At 40.7% G+C, this 25,279-nt stretch overlaps 1 protein-coding gene across 1 annotated transcript in view; it reads right to left on the bottom strand.

Moving 5' to 3' along the window:
* ahrra (aryl-hydrocarbon receptor repressor a) overlaps positions 1–25,279 on the bottom strand; it is a 75,750-nt gene that overhangs the window by 47,830 nt on the left and 2,641 nt on the right. The window lies entirely within an intron of this gene.

Genomic DNA, 25,279 nt, shown 5'->3' with positions numbered 1-25,279 from the left:
ACGTGTTCTTTTTTTCTCTCCCTCTGAGTGTGTGACAAAAATATTCACTTCCTCCATCTTTTTTCATTTTTGGCTTTGTGTATCATTGCTGTACAGGCACGCGATGAGAATACTCCTGTGTGATCTGCCATTGGGTGTCACTCCCTTGTGATCTGACTTCTAAGGCAGAGTAGAATTGTATGTGTGTGTGGGCGTGTTGTTGCTTCCTATAGTGTCATTACTGAACTTATTTCAGCAAGACTGCTCTTTGTCTTTCTTCTCTTTTCTCTATGGTATTCCTAGGGGCGCCATATGGGGCGGTTTGGTCAGGGGGGTGGGGGAACCCTGACGATTCTAAAGGCCCATGACTGACAAGTGCCCTAAAAAATAGCATTTTCATCGTGCGGCATTGAAGTGGTGGGGCCCGAATACCTGGAGGTACCCCTGGTTGTTCCCTCCATCTATTCGTCTTTTCACAATCATTCACAGGCGCTCTCGCTCACTCCTTCCCCACTCGGTTCGACAGATCGTTTTCATAACCACTTTTCCGAGGTCACAGCCTCGTCTGCAGTAGTCACGCAACCCCCTTGCCTGCTCAGTCAGCGTTACACATACATGCACAAACATACGCACACATACTCCAACCTCAGCCCCACTAGACTAGGCTGTGCTTTAAGCCTGTATTAAGGGGCCAACGCGCAGCTTCCCCCATGCAGCCACAACAGACGCTTGTAAAGGGTCAGCATGTCTATTTTTGGCATTCTGCGCTCAAAGCATTCCATAGCACACTTGCAACCTGTGGCTGCAGGGTGGGAATGCAACTGTCTTAAAATGAGATTAAACAGACTGACGTTGGATGATGAACCACGCTGTCACCACAGGTAGCATTCTGCTGCAGGGGGAGGTGTGAGAAAGCTCTTGATTTGGTTTGTGACTCAAAAAAAAACAAAAAACAAAAAACGAAACGTGAGAATTGGGCATGCAACGTGATGGTAAGGGGTTGTTGTTGAATCTTTATTGGAAATGTGACCCCAGCGTTCTTATCCTCAACAACCTATGCTGTTGTTATTCTGTCTATCCATGCAATACATACACAAAGGCTTTCCAGTGTGATTCTATAGGAAATCCAATATCGCGAACCCCCACTATAGTCTCCCATATCTTGACAGGAAGGGAGTGCAAACTTGTACTAAGGAATGCTTTAAAAAGTGAGTTTTAATAAGTTAAAGTCTGTTTCCATGAGTTTGAATGTATTTAAAGCGTGTTGGAGGAGGACCACTATATTCCAGATTTTCAGATGTTGGTTGGGTCTGGAATGTATCCCCCCCATGAAACGGGGATTCATTGTACAGTACTTTGTCCCAGTGAATTTGCAAGAGACACATAATTGTGGACTCCAAAGCTATTACAGGTTTTCTAAATATTTTCAATGAGCGATGAATGAGTGGTCTCTTAGTAGGCGTATAGTACCTGTTAATCTATGAAGGATACCAACTAAAAATACGAACCAATATACTCTATGTACATACATGGAAATAAAATAGACAAATGAAATAAAAATGAATTTTTTTTAGAAAATCCACTTTTTTGTTTAGCAAAATTGGCTTTGACACCTTTTGTGTCCTCTTGCTCATTCAAACTTGCAATTAAAGTTTGGTTTTAGTTAACATGTTTTCGGTGCCAGCTACTGTTTATATCTGTGTGGCTAGGTAAGAATAATGTTTACTTCAAGATTTGCATGACTGTAACTCGTATGCACATGAACACATACTAACAGTGCAATGGAATATGACATCTTACACTTCCTCTGTAATTCTGTAATGGGAATAAGGTTTTCCAGTTCATCAAATCTCATTTCGCGATGACTTCACCAAAAGTGGGGTGGGCAGAATATCAACAACACAGCCTCAAAATGGCTTGGAAATTGACAACAGGTTTGGCTAAGGGAAATTTGCATGGGAAGGAATTCAAGTAGCTGGGGCGGGAGGCTCGCCAAGAGGAAAAGGTTGGTCCCTGAAGGTTTCTGGGAGGTGTTAAATTTCTGCTATCCATCCAGCTGCTGACTAAATACATGAGAATTTATTAGCTGAAGAGACAGGTTGTAATATTTTGTTTATACTAGATGACAGCTTACAAAACCACTCTGAGGTGTGTTAAAAACACAGTCAAGATTAAATGAAGCTTCCAAACAAGACATGCATGACAACATTATGCACACCCTCACCCCTTCCAGTCAAACATATCACTCTGCCAGTCCTGATTTTTTGTTGTTGTTTTTACACAACGCATTTAAATAAGAACGCAGGTCTACTGATGGGTGACTGATGTTTTATTGGCGATACCCCAATAAATGAAGCAATATGTTCTTTTAATGTTACCTCTCTTTTCGTTTTGTGTGCCCACATCCCCCACCTTTCACCATCCACTCCTGTTCAACACAGCCCCCCATTCAAGTCACTCATGGTATAATCTGATTGCGTGACATGTTGACCTCATTGCAGGGGTCCTCTTTTTAGCTGCGCTGTGCTGCTCAATTAGATGGACGTTTAATGTCATTTCATGTAATGGAATTGCTTCGCTTTACTGATCGCTATGAAAGAGGAGCAGCATCACATGAAGCGGACATATGAGAGAACTAAAACCACGCACACACTCGCCGTGAGTAGCAACAGTATAGAGAGAGGGGAGCATGAAGATTGAGGTTGTACAGGCTTGGGAGCGAAAGGATTAAATAGGAGATTAAAACACCAAAAAGAAAGAATAACATGACAATCGCAATACAAGGAAGCTCGAAATGACACAACAGAAGCCGACGAACACACACATCTGCAGAAAATGGAATTTGTGTGTGCTGATTATATATGTTTCGGGAGCCGTGATTAAGCATCATGATTTAAATAGACCATTTCATAATGTCTGTAAACAAAAGGCTCCAGGACACACCCGGGTGGCAGAAAACTGATTGACTGCAGCTGATTACAAAAAGGTGTTGTGTTTGGCGTTGTGCCAGCAGATATACCCCAAAAGGTTGAGTTGTCTTTCAATTGCCTGGCGTAGTCGGCACTTGTAAAGGGATAGACTGAGAAGGTTTGTGGAAGCCATTTTCCCCACAGGTAGGCTATACTGTGTGTAAAATCTTTGGTTGGGTTATTAGCAAAACATAATAGCTAGCCTCCTAGCTAATGTCAGCGCTACAGCACGCTATCCAAAAGAGCACGTCTGTGCAATTAATCAAAGCAACACAAAAATCAATTCATCAGTCAGTCCCTTAATGACCATGAGACTGTCTGAATTTCAGCCACATCCATTTTTAAAATCAACGGTCTTCATGGTTTACCGAGGAAGAAAAAGAACCTGATCATTTACAATTCTGGGGCAGTGATGACAAAGAAGGGAAAAAAAAAAAACTCCCTTGCAAAACTACAAACAATTTCATGAGTTTTTTTGTTTGTTTGTTTGCAGGCTACTTCCTTGTTCCTAGAAAATGACTCATTTGGCAGAGGTAATGAGTTTGTTTGCCACCTACTGTATGCAAATGATGCAATTATTTGTTGTGGTTCACCGTAGCAATCATAACTGTCCAAAACCACTCTGCCTTGGTGAGTTTTGATGTCTTGTTTCTGATATTAATCACTTGATAGCTTTGTTGCCTAAGCCACAAAATAAAAGGACAACAGATTCAAATATGAACAGATGGCGGAGATGATCCGTTGCTCTTTAGAGACAACAGACTGAGCGACTAACAATGACAAGACACCTGACGGGCAGAATAACTTCTGTGTGCACACGATGGCCAGTATTTAGAAATCCAGCGAGGCATTGTCATGGCACAGTCATGTGAGTAGGTGTGGCATCTTTAACTCGTTTAGGGACATATTGAGGACATTTTCTGCGGGTTTACACATCGCGTGAGAAGCGAAGGGTATCCGGTGGATCCAATCGCCCTCTGTGAGTGTGGCAGTGCCTCCATGAATGTGGCCTTTGAGTGGCAAGAGGCCAGTAGACAGCCTGCATTTATACTGTATCTGTGAAAAAAGGCCTGATGCGACCTAAAACTGCTACAATTACGTTATCCTCCACTCCCTTCCATGCCTTTCTCTTTCCCCCTCTCTCTATGAGTCAGGAGGAAGGATTCTCCAGTGAGCTTTTGTTTACGCTCATATTACTCATGCGAGGACTCTGACGTTTCACTGCATCGATTTCAGTTTTGTTTCTTAAAAAGCTAATGAAATAACGTGCTTTCCACTAATTGCCGCTGAATTCCTGTATTTTCCACTATCAAATGTTTTCCCCTCCATGTTTATTGCATTGAATGGACTTGTTTACTCAGATCCCGATTAGCTGCCAACAACTGTATGTCAAAAATTACTTTCCATGTGTCCAACAATTAGAAAATAAAACATGAAACAGTTTCATCCATCCATCCATTTCGCTTCTCCTCACTAGAGTCGCGGGCTTGCTGGAGCCTATCCCAGCTATCATCGGGCAGGAGGCGGGGTACACCCTGAACTGGTTGCCAGCCAATCGCAGAGCACATACAAACAAACAACCATCCGCACTCACAGTCACACCTACGGGCAATTTAGAGTCTGCATGTTTTTGGGATGTGGGAGGAAACCGGAGTGCCCGGAGAAAACCCACGCAGGCACAGGGAGAACATGCAAACTCCACACAGCCGGGGCTGGGGATTGAACCCGGGTCCTCAGAACTGTGAGGCTGACGCTCTAACCAGTCTGTCACTGTGCCGCATGAAACAGTTTAGCTTCAAATAAAAAAAAATTGAAGTGTTTTGCTTTTTTGTTATTTTGGGGAGTTCAGCAAGGGCAGGTATAGGTCACCACACTCGCACGCAAAGAAATAAAACATGTCTGCTGTGAGACAGAAAATGCATGTTGTAATTCTCTTTGATACAGGAATTTTCACAATCTTGGCATATAAAATACAAAAACATGCAGAGAGAGAAAAAAGCAAAGGAAAAAGAAAAGGAAAAAGAAAAAAAGCATGCAGTACACAGATAATTCAATGTTACTTTCCTGCAAAAATCAAATGATCAACAGTGGAATCCCTAAGTTTGGAAATCAAACAAAATCTATAAGCAAAATCTTGAAAACATAACATTGGATATCAGCAACTATCAAAGGATTAACCTGAGTGAGTATTTATCTCTTTATTGGGCTTTTGAGGGCTGTTTTACTACATGTATTCCAAAAGATGGACCACTGTTGTGTGAACACAGACAACAGTTCAGCGAGCATCAATGGATTTATTCTGAATTGTTCTTGCTTTGGCTTTTGTTGCTTTTTTGCTGCAAAAGGAGGACCAGACTCAACAAAAGAAAAGAAGAATGTGAGAAGAGAAGAAGACTATAAAGCGTAAGTTACAATAATGTTTTGACTCTGATGTTCAACCTGCAATAGTAACTGCCTCTCAAACTGGGTTATCCATGTCTTTAAGCCCATACTGCAATTTTTTACCCCCCCCTGCAGAATATCAAATAAGGCCTGTCGGCGAACATCTGAGGGGCAAGAATATGCACGGAGGTAGCAGAGTTCCATTTGGTTCCAAGGAGAGCAGATCTTCATGTGACAGTGGTACAACAGCGTGTGCAAAAACTGCTTTAGTTTGAACTTACTGTATATCACAGATGGAAGAATATGACGCTGTTGGCAGTTATATGGACGTGCGGATGTAATTCAGCTTTGATTTTGGAGCTATATTTACACCAACGTCCAACAATGATGCAGGCTGTCACATCAACATCAACATCTTTTTTGTGTGAATGATGTTTCACAGCCAGGAAACTGGGTTAGACTGGCTTTTATCGCTATTAATTTGTCAAACTCCTCTGTAAAACTTTTGACCACTTCATCATCAGAATTTTGGGCAAGATTCAACAAATACAAACATTTACCAAGATATAATGAACATGTCTATTCATTAAGGGATACACTGTATTGAGACATACGTATATCATATACACATACTTTTGAATATTTTGGTTACCTTATTTTGCTTCATGGATGGGACAAAATATTAGAAACAACTCTCAACAACTCCCTCCACCACAACAAGCCCCAATAATTATGAAATGGAATTTATTAGTTTAATATGTCTGACGCATGGGAAAGGCCTTTGCATGTGTTAATATAGGCATACACTGCCAAGGAAAGCACTGAAATCTGTTAGGTCAAGAATTGCGCCACTATGAATCATCTGTGACTGAAAAATAATAGGAGTGGTGGATGAAAAATAGACACTGGTCTGACCACATCCAGCTCAATATTTGCCCCACGACACCGAACGAAAACAAGGATTTAAACTCAGTGCTCTGACTGTATGCGTGTGTGTGATGCATATTTAAAACATTTGCAATTTGATGATGAAAACAAACCCTGGCACATTAGCATGGAGAATTTCCTCGCTCCGCACGCAAACTTAGAATAAGGGAGGGCTCCGCGGCGAGTCAGTGTGTATATGTGTGTGTGAGTGCGCGTGTGTTTGTGTGTATGTGTGCGAGGGTGAAGCTGTGGGCAAAAAGCTAGCAGCTGTTTAAATTCAGTGCTCTCTGCAACATGCCAATTTAAACATGATCCTCATGGACGGAGAAAGAATTTGACACACTCGCCACCTCTTTCTGTCACTTTCTATATTCTTCACAATATTTCAAAAAGAAACTATATTGCACTTTATGTATCTCTGAGTTGACTATAAATCCGAAATGACTTTCCTGGCAGCCCCTAAACCTGGTATGAAACATTTGATCTGTTGTCGTGTGTTCTTCAATGGGTCATGTCATTGTGCCTGTGAATAAATCATCATATTAGCACCGCTGCCCGAACGGTGTGCGAGTTCGATGCCTGTGGCGCCACGTCTAACGAGGTCACAAACACACAGGAACCTACATTGACTCACATCAGCCCATGTTCTTAATAATATACGAATTGAAAGTAAGATAGATTGAAGTTGTTATTTATTCGATAAATATTACTACATTACAAGACATACTACACTTGTGACCTTGTTTCCTTGCCCGATAAAGACAATAAGTAAATCAGGACTTACATATTGTACTTCCAGTGGTTATAAAAAGTCTACACACCCTTGTTCAAATGCCTTTTTCTTTGTGATATAGAAAACATTAGACCAGGATAAATCATTTCAAAACATTTTCCACCATTAATATGACCTATAACCTGTACAACTCAACTGATTATAAAATCTTTTTGAAGGGGAAGTAAAAGATAAACTACTGCGATGTGGTTGCACAAGTGTGCACACCGTCTTATAACTGGGGATGTGGCTGTGTTCAGAATAAATCACATTCAAACTCATGTTAAATAGGAGTCAGCACACACCTGTCACCATTTAAACTGCCGCTGATTAAACCCAAACAAAGTTCAGCTGTTATAGTAAACTTTTCCTGACATTTGTTTTTTTTTTTTTTTTTGCTTCTTACTAAAAGCCTGAAGGGTTTTTTTTTTTGTTTTTTTTTGCTATCACAGGTTTTCAAGTAATGTATCTTGATCTCATTTGAACAGGGGTGTATTGACTTTTTATGACTACTGTAAAAAGAACTACAGTACTTACAGTATGTAAAAATTATTTGCAAAAGCCTACTAAAAGGAGAAGTACTGATACAACTGCTATGTTGATATAAAATTAAAATAGTACAGTCTCTGATAGGTACTTAAGTACAAAATTAATGACCACATTAATGACCACTTTAATAATTTGGCTCAATAAAAAAACAAAAAAAACATTCTGCACACAAAATTGTTCCCCTCCTCTATCAACTTAAATTGTGCTCAAACTGAGAAGAAAAAATATCACGTTCCATGTTGCTGGTTCTTTTTTTAAAGCTAGTTAATGGCTCAACTATTACGCTATCAAAACAACATATTGCCATAGCTTTGCCACTGTTGTGAACTGCTAAAAAAAGAAAAAGAAAAATCTCTTAAATAAGGCCAAGAATGGGGACTACCTTGCTTCTACGAATCGGTTGCTGTTGTTACTAATGCTCCCAGATTCACATTCCTCCGTGTTACTGTTTTTTTCCATTTTACTGTATATAACCCCAAGATGTCAATCAAAGTAAGTAAGTAAATAAATAAATACAGACGCCTGAAAATTCTAGTTAAGTTCGGTATCAGAGTATTTGTACTTTCTTAGTTCCCAAGGCCAATGTTGCCACACTATAAATAGTTTTATCACGCACATATACACAAATGTACACATCCTGTGAAATCCCAACAAGCATTCGGGCCATGTCACAGCTTTGTTTACTGTCAAACACTTAAAATACACCTTCCATTCCCCCAGCTAACAAATAAAGCCCCGGGCTTGAAGGACAGAGCAAAGCGCGAGTCACGCAAACAACAGCCCCGCCTCCCAATTCTTCCTCTCTGCCTCCTTCTCTCTTCCATCTACTGTAGCTATCTCCCTCTCTCTCTCTCTCTCTCTCTCTCTCTCTCTCTCTCTCTCTCTCTCTCTCTCTCTCTCTCTCTATCTGTCAACATACTCACTATCCTGACTAACTGGATACCTGACTGACTGCATGAGACATTTTCCATCCCCATCAGTACAATATGCAGGTTATAGCTCTTTCGTTTGCCCGTCTTTGCTTGGCAACAGCCGAGGAAGCGTGTGGTGTGGGATGAGGACGGACCGTCTTTACAATCTCTCCTTCTCACTGTGCCCTCTGTATGCATTATTTTGTCAAGCGCACTCGTTCGATCATAATTCGGCAGGGAGCAGGAGTTCAATTAGAGTTCAGGCTGCTCTGGGTCCTCAGTGAGAGGCCATGGCCTGCCAGCCAATAAAACAAACACAAAGCCATTTAAACTGCCTTTTGCATCACATTCCCTTGGCTTAGGTGAATTTTGAGCAAACCCTAAATTACCCTAAGGCTGGATTTACGCTTCAAGTGACACAATTTAGATTGTTTTTGGCTCTTAAGTGACACAATTCGGTCATGTGTAGTCAGCATAAAGAGAAAGAAATAATGAAAATAATGAAATCGGATATCTTCAGATTGGAATCAGGCCTCTTCCAAATCAGGCCTCTTTTTAAGATACTACATATTGAATATCAGCCAATGTACATGCATATAGACATATAGGCGTGCACTCTATTTTGCCTTAATTGCTTCAAGATATTAATCGACACTCATTTCCACAATATTAAAGAAATTGTTAGTTATCCATCCATCCATTTTCTGAGCCGCTTATCCTCACAAGGGTCGCGGGAGTGCTGGAGCCATTCTAGCTATCTTCGGGCAGGAGGCGGGGTACACCCTGAACTGGTTGCCAGCCAATCGCAGTTGTTAGTTATCAGTTAATCAATTATTATACGCATGCCTCTGCGATTGGCTGGCAACCAGTCCAAGGTGTACCCCACCTCTCACCCAAAGTCAGCTGGGACAGGCTCCAGCTCAGCTGTGACTCTAATGAGGACAAGCAGTATAGAAAATGTGATAACAGCCTGTGTAACCCAGTTTCCTGGCCATGAAATAGCATTCTCACAAAAACTGATGTTGATGCTGATGTGACAGCAGCATCATTGGTTCTCGTTGGACTTGAGGACCTTTTCTGCCTCTTCTTTTTGCTTCTGCATTACGTTGCATCTCTTCCAGTAGACCTCAACGCTGCTCCCACAGATTTACCTATTCCCGGATGTTTTTAAAAATATATATATATTTTTTTCAATGTTTTGGAGGAACCCATATTGGTGATTTATCCTTGTTTATTCAAGAATTTTGGGGGTTTAAAATGCAGTTATAATGGGCCTCAATTATCCGGGGATTTTCGCTACTTGTGGTCCGGCCCCGTCCCTATCAATAGCGGGGTTCAACTGTACACGCAACTCTAAATTTGGACTTAAAACTGTAAAAACCCATTAAAAAAAATTACTGCTTGGGAAATCTACACTATAGCCGGGGTGTGAACGATGAACCGCGATAAAGCGGGGAAACGCTATAACTCCGATTAACTTTACATGACATGAGGAACTGTTTTCACTCAAGCGAGTGACAGTCTATTGTGTTTTACCAGCTCAAATGATGAAGAAAGGGGACCTCATCTGGTTGAAGGAGATTACATCAAGCTGTACCGGGTCACATACCACCTTGGTCTGTGATCTTTCCAACCGCATGGAAACATATCGATTTACTTTCGAAAACAACAGCAGCATACAGTCATGTCTACGGATGCACACTGAAGCATTGGTCTACAAACGTAAAATAAAGTGACAGGCAACACAAACAGTCTGTTGTACAATGAGCCCAAGCAGTCAGCATGAAGATAAAACCTGACAACGAATGCTTGTGCCATGTGAGCACAAACATTTTTATTGCTAATAACATATGCATGTGTTCCATGTTGGCCCATCACAAAGCTACAAATTTTCAGAAGCATTTGCGTTCATGCCAAATGAAAGCAGCAGCGGTCAGGTTTTTTTTTTACTGCCTTGTTTCACGTTGTTATTTTAGTATTTAACGGTTTGTCATTGTGAAACCATACCGTGCCAGAGCAGCAGTGTCACCAAGTTCATTCATCAGCCACTGTGAATAGGGTCTCCATTCGCTCGGTTTAGCCATCAACAGATCGCATTACTGACACCACTGAGCTTTTTATGCGGGTGGCCATGTTAAATTGTTTGTGCCATAGCTAATAGGCCTCAGGTTTTCACTGGGAGAAAAACTGCAGGGCCATTTGAGGATGACGGCCAAAGTTTTGGTTCAGAGGAGGGAATCTGTGTCATGACATCAATCACTTTCTTTGTTGTTTGTCTCTAGTCCATGCAAACAGAATGAGGGCGGTGCACAGATAACAACATCTTTCTCATCAGACACCTTTAACTTGAAAATTTTATGGATGTACTGCAATGTTGAAAATGTTTTTTTTTTTTTTTAATTTTTTTTTAAAGAATTAAAAGCTTCAAATTAATATAAGACATTTTCTTTTTGATTTTTGCATTACGGCATGAGAGTTAATTGTTTTATTCTCTTTTAACAAAGACATCCCATTATACAAAGTCAACATTTTCAAATTAGAATACATGGAAGTGCTTTCATGCCACTACAGTACGCAAAACAAAATGAGAGTTGAAATGCATAACAAGTTATTAAATGGGCTTTTGACGTGGCTTTGGGCAGTTCTTCATTCTGCACGCTGGCATGGAGATCAACCAAATCAGTTTGTTGTGCGGTTGCTTGAATCTAAACTGTCAATGTGAACTTTTCAATCTAAAACCAGAAAGTTTTGAAGTGGGGTAAAAGGTTTTAAAGACTGACTTGTTTATGAAAAAAAAATGGCAGCGGAAGCGCCTTCCTGTTTGATGACCAATAATATAGTTTACAGCATGACAACTGCCGTCCCAACTGCCCCCTTTGAGTCGTATTGAATTTGGGGAAGGCTAGTACCAGACAATCCTAAACATGTCCATGTGTTCGATTTAAAAAAAAATCAACACTTTTCAGCTGCAGTTTTCAAGGCAAAAGAGCTTATTCCACTGCAGCTCCATCTCCTGCATCTGTTGCAGCCTTGAATCGAGCCGGATCTGTTCCAAAGTTTAAATTTTTTTTTTTGGGGCTTATGCACAAGCCCTAGAAATCTTTGTGATTATTGGATACGTGCATAATAATGCTCACTCAACAAACAAACTGGAATAAAATGGAGTACACAGTCCTTTGCGTGATGCTGGTCAACCGCTGGAAACCAATTTTCCAACAGGAAAATACAAAAAAATGTAGTATAGCCTTAACTAAATTGATTGAAGTTGTAACAATTTTTCAGTTAATTACTCTTAACAAAACAAAACAAAAAATCCTCTCTTAATTCTAAAAGCAACGATTTGCATGGTAAGTCTGGAGTCCTGCTGCAAACAATGTGAATCTGTTTACTTCTCTCTTTATTTCATTCTTATTTTCCTCTCATGTTCTCCTCTCAACACCAGTGGCGAACAGTCAGGCCCACCAAAGGCCTTCTCATTTACAAACTAAATTGTAATATTGATTCCATGAAATCGGATTTATTCCCAACAGTGTATGCTTGTCATCTCTTATTATTTCTCTTGGCTGTACAGTTTTCAGTAGATGTTAGATGTTAGACTTAATCAAACAGATTTCAATTTCATCCCCACGCGGCCAGTGCGCTAGCCGTTGATGACTTCAGCATTTCTCCATCTTCTGACTGGTTGCTCCGAGCAAAACTTTCTAACTTCGACATGCAAAACATATTTGCAGCGATTTGCACACATTAACATATTTACGGTAATAACCAGCACTTTTGGTGAGATTGATGTATTTTTTTTGTTTTTATGTTATTAAATGAATATTGATTCTGAACTGTTCCAGATGATGTACATGATATGGTTTCAAGCTGTTACATTGCATTTTTGTAAAGTATTGATAGTTTCTATGATTTTTACGTGATAGTGGTGGTATTAAGTTGTAGATTAAGATGGGTCATTCCCAACTGAAGGCAAAGATACCAAATGAATGGCCCGCCATTGCTCAACATCCTTTGTTAAGATTGCTTCGTTCTATGTGAATACGTGTTGCAAAAAAGTCTAATTAAAATTTTTAAAAATAATTTTCTCCAAATTTTAAAATATATTATTGACCTCAGGGCCATTTATTGTTAGTGGTTCCACTACATTTTGCACACTATCACAAATACGTGCACAATGGATATAAAAAGTCTACACACCCCTGTTCAAATGGCAAGTTTTTGTTTGATAAAACCTTTTCCAGCATTAATGTGACCTACAACTTGCGCAACTCAATTGCATTTTCTTTTTTAATCTTTTAAAAATTTTGCAAAAACATACTTCATTATCATGATTCAAAAAGGTATGTTTGGCGTAAACATAACACTGCATATCCCGAAAGAACATCATACGTACATTGAAGCATGGTAGTGGCAGCATCTTGTTTTGAGGCTGTTTTTCTTCAGCTCGAACTGGGCGTTGGTCAAGGGGAAGGGAATTAAGAACATTTCTAAACAGCAGTCAATGTTGCGCAAAACCTTCAGGCTTCTGCTAGAAATAAAATGTCAGCAAAAGCCCACTAAAACATCCAAAATTGTGAGGGGGGTCTAATCAGAGGCACTTTAAATGGCGGCAGGTGTGTGCTGACTCCCATTTAATATGAGTTTGAATGTGATTGGCCCGTTCTGAACTGAACACAGCCACAACCCCAGTTCTAAGAGGCTGTGCACACATTCTTTCAGTAGTTTATGGAAATATTTTTATTTATTTTTGAATTAAACTCTTAAATGGTACAGGTTATCGGCCATATTCTAAGTGGAAACAGTTTTGCAATGATTTATCTTGATCTCATTTTCTTATATCACAAAAACCTGACATTTGAACATGGGTGTGTAGACTTTTTAAATCCATTGTACATGCACATCTACATCCACAGTGCGCCGGTACGACAGCGCATGCACTAAGTGCGTCGGTGATCTAATCTCCAGTGCGCTTGTTGCTCTCCTCCTCATCCCCGTGTGCTCTCCTTGCCCAGGAGGAGCGTTGCAGCGCGCTAGGCGGTAGCTGTGACAGTAATTACACAAGACAACCCCCAACAATAGTGTTGGGCCAACAAAGGCTTCTGCTCCCTCTGCATGAGTTCTGTTTGTCTATTCACACTCACTCAAACTTGAACACACACTCTACCCGTCTGTTTGCACACACTGCAAACGAACACGCCTCCCGTTGCCGCACGGCTGCCACTAGCTGTTACAGTTGGCGTCTAACGGGGGACCCCCTTGGCACTGGTTTGAGTAATTCACTTATGGCCTTTTGTGATCCCGCAGGGCTTTGTTGGCCCCCCAAGCCAATAGAGTCCAACTTCACTCAAGCGAGTTCAGTGTCTATGGCACGAGAGGCCAGGCAGGGACAAAGCAAGTGTCATGCCTTTGATTCGAGCAACTAATGAGTTAACTGCGAGGGATACATACAAGGGATTAGCATGGCTGGCCTGTTGTGCTAGTTAACAGCTATTGTGCGGCTGATTACCGGGGGGGTGGGTGAACACACATGCACAAGGGTGGGAGAGTGAGCCGACATGCAACTAATGCGCAATTTACCATGAAATCGTGGCGTCGATAATAACTAAATCTTCACAGACAACAAAGGGAACTGAAGAGCATTTTAATCTTGGACGAGCATGGAACGAATACCAGCATGAGAACATGCAATGAAAACAGTCTCATGCCACCTGCAAGAGTTAAGAGCAGCCTGTATAGCATACAATCAGTGCACACTGATTTTGGAATACATGCCTGCACTGTTGTATCCCTTCAAGAGGTGCAATATTTTACCATGTTGGAGCATTAAATCAATAAAACACAATATGAAATACAAAAAGAATGTATATTACAAACCCCCCTCAGAATACTACACCACACTTTACTCGTACTAAACCATTAACATATTGATAATATTATCAATATGTTAATGGTGTGTGCCTTGGACGCAGGTTTAATGCATGTACAGATGACGTACATGCATGATGTCTCTGTTCAGAGCATACTACACTCCCCTCTATGTGGCACATCAACGTATAGTAAAACTAGCCTTCAGAACATTGAAATACTTAAATGGCCTTTATGAATAAATTATTATTCATAAAGACCACATTTTTATAAAGCTTGACTGGCATTAGGCTGTGTGGGTGTATCTAATGTCGTGGTCAGCGCGCGTATTTTATTGATTCAGCTTTGGGCAATCTTCCATGGGTCATTTTACACATCTGCTAGAAAATTGATGAACATCATATTTTATTATATTATAGACCTTTGGTAGGATAGTGGTTAACTTAGCTAGCATGGGATCACTTTACGCCCTTCGCAACCACCCTGTGATAGGTATTCGAAGCTGTAGTCAATTACCGATAAAAACATGTTTTGAAAGGCCTCAATGGAGGAAAAAGAGAGACCATTCCGAGATGTTGCATGTGGTTTGTCAGAACACTTTAACATTTATAGTGGAAACGTATAAGGCATCCATACAGCTACCTTTGTCTGCACAACTTGTAGCACGGAATTACAGTCATTACATGTGGAGGAAATAGGAAGGGGGAAAGCCTGAGCACTGGCATTAAGCCTGCTCACGCACTCTTCATGAAGCCCATGAAGAAAGAGAGGTGATTTTCTTTCGCAGGGGTCAGTAAAACAAGCAGAAGCTGTTGGGGGAATGAAGAAGGTACTGACAAAAGATGCGGCGACAATACAGTTACAAGCTCAATTGGTTGCCCCATTTGAAGATGATCATCATGCATAAGAGCAAATCTTCTCTGCTTCAACAGCACACCGATTGAGAGGTTCCAAACCATTTTCTGCCCGAATGCTCTTCATCAATACGCATATAAAGCCTTCGAAATGTTATATGAGAGGCAATGACATGTCAAATGAAAAGCGTGAGAATGTGACCCGCCGGCTAACACATCAGCGTCACACCGTCCTGTTTGTCCACGTTCACATAAATGTGCAAACTGGTGGTTCCGTGCAGCGGAACAGCATTTCAGTCCACTTGGCTGCAAGCTCATGACATTTGGCATTTAGCCGCTACGGCTTTAATTCAAGGTGGAGCATTCAAAAGTGCAATTGGCCGGCGCAACTAGGAATTCCACAAAACAGTACGTAAGCATTTCTTCACAGCTCGCCACATTGACGAGTTAAACTGATTCCTGGTGATTACTAGCTTGTTGTGTTCTGGGTGACTGGCTCTGGGACGGGGTCAAACAACGGGGCAAATGCAAAGGGCAGAGGTTTTGACCTTCCATAGGTTTGAGTGTTCACTTCAGAAAAAATTTAGACAGACGGAACAAATGAGTCAATGAGCCGTGCACATGAGTACGCAACATACACTTGCACAAGCTAATAAGATACAATACGGGAGGAAAAACTTCTCCCTTTATAAGGATCATAACGTTGAGCTGTATTACTTTCTACTTTGATATAATTTCAAGGCAATAAGTATAATTTCTAAATACAATGAAACCGCTAAAGTCAAATGTCACTGAGGTTGTACAACTCTGAATTCAGCCATAGGTTTCTAGAAAAGTAGGCACCAAAGTTCGAATCACTTTCATAATAGAATAATTAATTCAACAAGCATCCAAGGATTAACACACAGATTTGTTTTAATTTTTTATGTTTTTTTCATGGTGGCACGGTGGACGACTGGTTAGCACATCTGCCTCACAGTTCTGACGACCGGGGTTCAAATGCCGGCCCCACCTGTGTGGAGTTTGCATGTTCTCCCCATGCCTGCGTGGGTTTTCTCCGGGCACTCCGGTTTCCTCCCACATCCCAGAAACATGCATGGTAGGTTAATTGAAGACTCTAATGCAGCCCTATGGGGGGCACAAGCCAGTGCAAACTGTAGGCCGGTCGCAAGCCCAGATGAATGCAGAGGGTTGCGTCAGGAAGGGCATCTGGCTTAAAACTTTGCCAAACAAATATGAGCGTTCATCCAAAGAATTCCATACCGGATCGGTCGTGGCCCGGGTTAACAACGTCCGCCACCGGCACCGTCAACCAGCAGGGCGCCGTTGGAAATTCAGCTACTGTGGGTCGAAGTCAAAGAAGAAGAAGAGGTGGAAAGCGGGTTCTTCGGCAGAAAGAGAAGAGGAAAGCACAGAGCCTAGAACTGAATGTGGGGACTTTGATTGTTGGGACTACGACAGGAAAATCTCGGGAGTTGGATGACATGATGATTAGGAGAAAGGTTGATATATTCTGTGTCCAGGAGACCAGGTGAAAAGGCAGTAAGGCTAGAATCTACCATGGTGTAGATGGAAAGCGAAATGGAGTCGGGATTATTTTAAAAGAAGAGTTGGCTAAGAATTTCTTGGAGGTGAAAAGAGTACCAGATCGAGCTAGACGAAGTAGTTCTGCGCATCCCAGCTAGAGAGAGAGTCGTGATTGGTGCAGATTGTAATGGACATGTTGGTGAAGGAAATAGGGGTGATGAAGAAGTGATGGGTAAGTACGGCATCCAGGAAAGGAACTTGGAGGGACAGATAGTGGTAGTCTTTGCAAAAAGGATGCAAAAGGCCAGGAAGTGGCAATGATTAGTAAGGGGGAAGTTAGAAAGGCATTAAAGAGGATGAAAAATGGAAAGGCAGTTGGTCCTGATGACATTCCTGTGGAGGTATGTAAGCAACTAGGAGAGGTGGCAGTGGAGTTTTTGACCAGCTTGTTCAATAGAATTCTAGCGCATAAGAAGATGCCTGATGAATGGAGGAAAAGTGTGCTGGTGCCAATTTTTAAGAACAAGGGTGATGTGCAGAGATGTGGGAACTATAGAGAAATAAAGTTGATGAGCCACACAATGAAGTTATGGGAAAGAGTAGTGGAGGCTAGACTCAGGACAGAAGTGAGTATTTGTGAGCAACAGTATGGTTTCATGCCTAGAAAGAGTACCACAGATGGATTATTTGCCTTGAGGATGTTGATGGAAAAGTACAGAGAAGGTCAGAAGGAGCTACATTGTGTCTTTGTAGATCTAGAGAAAGCCTATGACAGAGTACCCAGAGAGGAACTGTGGTACTGTATGCGGAAGTCTGGCGTGGCAGAGAAGTATGTTAGAATAATACAGGACATGTACGAGGGTAGCAGAACAGTGGTGAGGTGTGCTGTAGGTGTGACAGACGAATTTAAGGTGGAGGTGGGACTGCATCAGGGATCAGCCCTGAGCCCCTTCCTCTTTGCACTGGTGATGGATAGGCTGACAGATGAGGTTAGACTGGAATCCCCGTGGATCATGATGTTTGCAGATGACATTGTGATCTGCAGTGAAAGCTGGGAGCAGGTGGAGGAACAGTTAGAAAGATGGAGGCATGCACTGGAAAGCAGAGGAGGAATGAAGATTAGCCGAAGTAAGACAGAATATATGTGCATGAATGAGAGGGGTGGTGGGGGAAGAGTGAGGCTACAGGGAGAAGAGATAGCAAGGATGGAGGACTTTTAATACTTGGGGTCAACCGTCCAGAGCAATGGTGAGTGTGGTCAGGAAGTGAAGAAACGGGTCCAAGCAGGTTGGAACGGGTGGAGGAAGGTGTCAGGTGTGTTATGTGACAGAAGAGTCTCTGCTAGGATGAAGCGCAAAATTTATAAAACAGTGGTGAGGCCAGTCATGATGTACGGATTAGAGACAGTGGCACTGAAGAGACAACAGTAAGCAGAGCTAGAGGTGGCGGAAGTGAAGATTTTGAGGTTTGCTCTCAGAGTGACCAGGTTGGTTAAAATGAGCTCACCAGAGGGACAGCCAAGGTTCGATGTTTTGGAGACAAAGTTAGAGAGAGCAGACTTTGACGGTTTGGACACGTCCAGAGGAGAAATAGTGAGTATATTGGTAGAAGGATGATGAGGATGGAGCTGCCAGGCAAGAGAGCTAGAGGAAGACGAAAGAGAAGGTTGATGGATGTCGTGAGGGCAGTTGGTGTTCGAGAGGAGGATGCAGGAGATAGGCTTACATGGAAAAGGATGACACGCTGTGGCAAACCCTAAAGGGACAAGCCGAAAGGAAAAGAAGAAGTAGGTTAATTGAAGAGTCCAAATTGCCTGTAGGTGTGAATGTGAGTGTGAATGGTTGTTTGTTTATATGTGCTGTGCAATTGGCCGGCAACCAGTTCAGGGTCTATCCCGCCTCCTGCCCGATGATAGCTGGGATAGGCTCCAGCACTCCCGCGACCCTTGTGAGGATAAGTGGCTCAGAAAATGGATGGATGAATGGATGGATGTTGTTTTCATTTTGTTTTATTGTAGTTTAGTTTTGTATTTTTAATCACTCATGGTAAATTTTTTTGTTTGCTTTTTCTTTGCCTTTTTTGCAACAGTAAACTATAGACATTACATTACTGACTGCTGCTTCTCTATAAGTGAGGTCACTTGATTTATTTTATTTTTTTAACAAAGAAAAGGTAGTAATGTAATGTAGAGTGTTTTATTGGGTTGGTTTTACTAAATAGTGGTCAACTTAATTTTACACTTGCATCACAATTTTAAAATGTGAGAAGTGCTAAACTACTCACCTTTGTCTTTTTTTATGATACTGATTATAATCCTTTAAGCCTTTTAACTATTATGCCTTCATTATTACAGTGTTAAAACATGTTTTGTTGTATTAATTTTATCAGTGCTCTTCAACAGTGTTAAAATGCTACCGTGCAGTTACTAAAGGTTTCATGAAGAAGACAGACTGACTCTGGATTAATTTATTTTCATTTTTTCCAACTGGGAAAAAAACATTCTAAATCTGAACAAATAAGAGGTCGACTAGTTTCTCGGAACATATTGTTTTCGACGGGTCTACTAACGCACGCTATTCCTCTGACTTGTTTTGGATTTAATCTCAGTACTGGACATAGCCAGGAGCTAGGCAGCAGCACATCTGTTGTGAAGTAAAGTAGAAACAAATTAAACTTATATAAATAAACAAAAATACTGAAATATCCAAATGCGATCACATGACCATCAAGCATACACACATTTATTCAGATGTGATTGTCTAATGTTATAATTGAATAGAATCAACAACAAACACCTGTGAGTCAGCAGAAATGTCATTAGGAAAAAAATATTTCATCAGGTACTAGTTGTAGAACGTGTCCATACTGTTCATTTTCCATCCACACATAGGGCCAAGAAATCAAATTATGAACTACAGATCTTTTCAAAATGTATTAATAGCCTGTCTGACATTAATGAATGGATGATTATTCCTTAACTAATGTTTCAGAGGAAGAGTGTATTTTTGCAGGTGCAGATCTTGCGCCCGTGTCAAGATACGCGCCGACCTCTGTATGACTTATGTTCCTTGTGTTTAGTATGTATGATCATTCTTTTTCAGTTTCAGGATTTCCCCCATGACCCATTAAAGACCCACAGGTGCATGTTGCTGTGAGAAATTGTGCAAATGTGGTGGAAACACAGACAGTTCTCGGGCCGGTTTCAAACACGTACACATGGCTTGGACACTTTTACAATTTCAAGATTAGGTAAGGTATTTTTATAGCTGCCAAATGTCAAAATGAGTCCGATTTTACTCAAACAGTATGTTAGTGTTTCAAATAAATTCAGTTAGCTGTTACTGTTTGACTGGTAAAATTTTCCACTTCAACTTAACAATATAGTGCCGTCGGGGGTCACTGAGAGTGTAGTACATCTAAAGTCCATCGATAATGTGACCTGATTTCACTTTCCCACCCGTAAGCAAAATCTCCTTTTAGAAAATGCTTGGGCATTTCTCTTTTTCTGGCAAAACATTCAATTGGCTGAATAGAAAATGTTCGCTACGATAAGGATTAACCCAAATACTTTTGAAAAATGGATTTACGGTCATTAAACTCGTGATGCAAGAGCAGAACACGAGATTGTTTTCTAAGTTTTAGTTTGTTTCCTCAAATGCACCAAAACAGTCTGCTGTCCGTCGATCGACGTCATGAGTGACGTGTGCCTGGCGTGAGGCTGTTGTCTCTGTGGCCTTTCTTTTCCCCTTTTAATGCACCTCAACCTCAGACAATTACACATATTCAGTGACATGCACACATTTCTAATACATTTGCACAGCTAATCGGCTGTCTATATCAGGTGCATATTCGTCTGTGTGAGTGTTCTTATACACACTATCCTCACTTCAACTGGTTTGGCAACTATGATAGACAGACAGGGCTTCCAGACTCACACATTTATATATACACACCTCAATGTGACACGGATATATTTACACCTCGGGTATTTGTTTGAGTGGCATCATCAGTTATTGTTGACAGATGGACTGATAATTCACAGGAAAGAGCTTCAATCGGGAACCAATATAAGCAGCGTTTATGTTCTGTTATGGGACTGATAACGTATTTCATCAAAATGATCTTCAACTAGGTTCCATAGCCGAACAGTCTACAGTCAAGAAGCACCATTACCACAACATAAAATATCTGTATTTTATCCATCATGTAAACATTTTATCACTGAATGTTGTCGTAAAGCTTGTATGAATGCTTTATTTTGTTCACTTGCTTTTCTTTTTAAGTTCATAACAATGTTTTGTACGCTTATCTGGCAAAGGATTACAGGAGGTAAATTAGCACTCAGTTTGGAAGCCTCAAGCACGAGAGAACAAATTATTTTTCTACATTTTGAGGCATACTTTGATTTCATTTCATACTTTATTTCCCCTAAATGATTCCCATTTTATGCTTTTCCAAAATCAAATTATACTACACTTTGATTTTTAATCCAGTTGATTAATAGATCACTGGACAGCGTGCATCATGAAAGAGATTAACTATATCTAATAATAAACTATCGCGTGATAACATACATTCTTAATATAGTAACACAGTACTATACTACCACTTTTGGCTGGTTGAAACGTAAATGGGTGTCAAATGAAGCTTCAAAAGAGCTGCAGCTAGCACAAGTTCTGTCTTATTTGGTTTAACGTAACGAGCCAAGATGTTGATCTAGACTGTACCATATCATACCAGACAGCACATTAATACGTTATGCTTAGATCCACATCCGTTATAAACTAAACCATAGCATACTGTAACACACACACGGCATATATACTGCACCCGTTCAAACGTTAATCCTACGCACCATACATTACGCACTAAACTTTTTTTCTCTAAAATACAACTTTCAAGAGTCACTGATGGTGTAGTGGTACACTCGCCTGACTTTGGTGCAGGCAGCGTGGGTTCAGTTCCCACTCAGTGACGGTGTGAATGTGAGTGTGAATGGTTGTCCGTGTCTATATGTGCCCTGCGACTGACTGGCGACCAGTTCAGGGTGTAGTCCGCCTTTCGCCCGAAGTCAGCTGGGATAGGCTCCAGCGTCCCGCGACCCTAACCAGGATAAGCGGTGTTGAAAATGGATGGATGGACAACTTTCAAGAAAATCTCAGAAGCTCATTATCGTCACTGTAACTTGTAAAAATACACATTACATTACATTACAAACTGTTGCTTGTAATAAGTTTATGAGAGTAACCATCTTCACTGCCATCTTTTGGGTGTAATTCAAAATAGGGCATTGTGAAGTATAACAATGGAGCAATCGGTGGCACTTGGTGTATAAACAATCTGAACTCCCATTGTCTGATTAATGCCACTACAGACACACAATTCAATACCTTTGCTGAATTTCACAAAATTTAATGATTGAGGGAGGTTGGATTAAAATCTCTAAAATGTCTGGTTTTTTTTTTCCAATGACATACCCAAGATCCACATCACAAGCCTTGCAGCATTGCGGTCACATAATAACAACAAGAGCATCAAGCGTCAAAAAGAAAATATGAAAACAAGAGGAGGTTGTGGAGAAAAAGAAGCAAGTCACTTTGACTTGATTCACATTCCGAATCAAACCAATGATTTCTTATCCGTTACAACAGACAGATTATGATAAGCATGTCGTGCTTGCTAAATTTAAAACCAAGAATGGTAATTAAGCGAAACAATTCCAGTTTTAATATAAAAATTTAATTCAGTGAGACACACTCGAGCAAACAGACTCCAAAAACGACATTCGAGGGGAGAAATAAAGACAATTGGGGCAGAAAGACAACGAAGGAGGGATCGTTAATCCTTAGTGTAAATATTTAACAAGCTCGACAATTACAGTGAAGGCCGGGGTCTAACATGGGAGAGGAGGGAATTACAGTCAGCTGACACACACAGATACACACACAGACAGACTGAACAAACACACTCAGAAAGAAAACACTCTTGTTTAAAAAAATAAATAAATAAAAAAGGTTTGAGAAAAAAATAACATCCTAGGGATATTTTTGTCTATCGGTTTTATGGATACGTTGGACTGGGATTTTTTTCAAGGCAAGCAAATATTACCAGATGGGAAATGGAAATGACATTTATTGCATCCATATTCGATTTTTTTTAAAAAAATGTTTGTACTTTTGATGGCAAGCGTTAGCAATTATTATGGGTCAACAACAAGTCTAATGCACTTCTATATTTCACCGAGCATGTAAGCACTTCACAGGTGTCACTTCATTTACTGTCACACACACAGTTTGCCTCCAGTTATTGTATATCATAGGTCGGTATGCACTTTTGCAAGTGCAAGTCAATACTACAGTAAAAGAAATAATAATAATAATGTACTGAGTGCAGTTGTTTAACAATCCCATCACTGTCACCTTGTCTGGCACGTTGCATAACTCACTCATTACTCATGTGTCGTCCTAAAATTAGCAATATATGTTTTAGAGTTTTAAAAAGGCAAACAATCTAAGAGCTTGTTATTTCAGATCCTCAGTCCAATCTCTCTAGTCTGTACTAAACACATAACAACTTCACAACGTCCCCCCAGTGGACATAAAGGAGAGGTACATGAGCATCAGTGAAATAAAGCGTTCTCTCTACGTAAAGATGAGAAAATAATAAGAGAAAGGAATGTCACAATCAGTTTAATGTCATTTTTGTTTGTAAATACAGAAAGGATGTGACCTGTGTTGAGTAGTAAAGGTCAGTGCAGAAACACTCCAATGGGAAGGCGGGCACACTTTGCAGACTTCTAGCAAACCAAAGGCCTCAGTTCCACACTAATTATTTTCATTAGTGGAGCATCAAACGACAAGTGGGCCGCTCAACGGCTGCTGCTGATAACATGTCTGACAGAAGTAGAGCAACCCAATTGAGAGTCTTTGATGAGTGTTCAAAGTGTGGCTCCTAAAATGAGTCCAGATCCTTAATGTAACACACAGAGAGACGTGTGTACGAAAAGGGCCGATAACTGCACCTGCCCTCACTTTCAACAGCTTCAACACACCTTTCCACGCTTTCACACGCTCGACTGCAATGTCATTTTCCAACGCTTTACTTTGCAACTCTGTCAACACCTCAGATTCCAGATCTTCCTCGAGGGAGCGGTTGTCGTCTTTACCTCTACGAGATCCCTTATCCGGGAAAGGCACATTTAATAAGTCCGATTAGCACCTGTACTGCAACTTTGCGTGATGGCTAAGCTAAATGAGTCAAACAGGTGAGTGGGTGAGGGTGTGTGTGAAAATTGCACGACTCCTCCAAAGTGCTGCCTCCCACGCCCACCCAGCGGATGACAGAGGAAAAAGGAGGACGAAGAAACCAAAGCAGTAAATTCCAAGCTTGGGGTTCCCTTTAATGTATTTTAATCAGCCATAAATATGGCTGCTGTCAAACTGCAACAACAACAGAATGGTGCTAGTTGCTCAGGCTCCTCTAATAAAAAAATGGAACGACAACATCCTTATTGTTCCCTTAAAATTAAGGATGACAACGTTTCTATCACATCCTGTAGCATCTGTGCTTCAAAGGCAATCTGAAAGTTCACTATTTGAAAGTGGATTTCAGAGCAAGAAGACATGGAGAAGCGACACAGACAGGGTGGGAAAACAAGAGAGGGCCTGAAAATAACATTGAATTACACCAGGCTACAACACACAAAGGGATGATGGGGATTTAGTTTCAGAGTCCTGGCTCATCAGAGCAGTCATATCGCCACAGATACTTCGCATAGAAATCGGCGTCACTTGTCTGTTCTACTGTCATGAGTAATATCAAAGGAAACGGCAACACGGGAGGCCACACGCGGAATTAATAATGTTGGTATCAAACAAACCTAATGGAAGGAAGCATTGCTTCTTCCTTTAACCACTCACAAGGCTGATCAATCTCTCTGTTAGGAATGCACTGCATGTGAATTGGAAATGTATGAGTCCAATAGAAAAGAATCACAAAGGTTATTCAATAAACTAAAGGAAGTTTCATTAAAACAGAGACATTTGCAATGATCTGACGACACTATAATTACATATTTTTTATTCCTATCTATCCATCATATATTGTAGAGAGCGTGAAGAAATAGTAAACTAAATTGAAGCGTTAAATCTTTATTATCCAATACGAAAAAAGTTTTCATTTTATATTGCCTTTGGGCGGTTATAACAAAAATCGATCGTTTTTAAAATATGATCCTCTACCAAATGGTTGAGAGGTCACTTGATAGCATAATAACTATTTAATTGCTGGGCATATTGCAGAACATATGAAATATTACCCTATTGACTATTTCTATGTTGATCTCAAATGTGTAGGGTGCAATAGCGTACTTTTATTTTAGTTCTACAATGACAAAAGGTGTTATAAATGTTAACTCATTCCTTTAAAAACATAGTCTACCAAATGGTATCTATGGTAAAGGCATCTATGGTCCTAAAAATTGACTATTAACTTTCTTGATGTGCTCGACTGATTGGTCAAACGGGTAGTTAAAGAGCTCAAGTG

The sequence above is a fragment of the Phyllopteryx taeniolatus genome, chromosome 20 (genome assembly GCF_024500385.1).
Source record: "Phyllopteryx taeniolatus isolate TA_2022b chromosome 20, UOR_Ptae_1.2, whole genome shotgun sequence".
NCBI lineage: Eukaryota > Metazoa > Chordata > Actinopteri > Syngnathiformes > Syngnathidae > Phyllopteryx > Phyllopteryx taeniolatus.
Note: the sequence above shows the minus strand (reverse complement) of the source record. Positions and strands in the feature narration are given on the sequence as shown.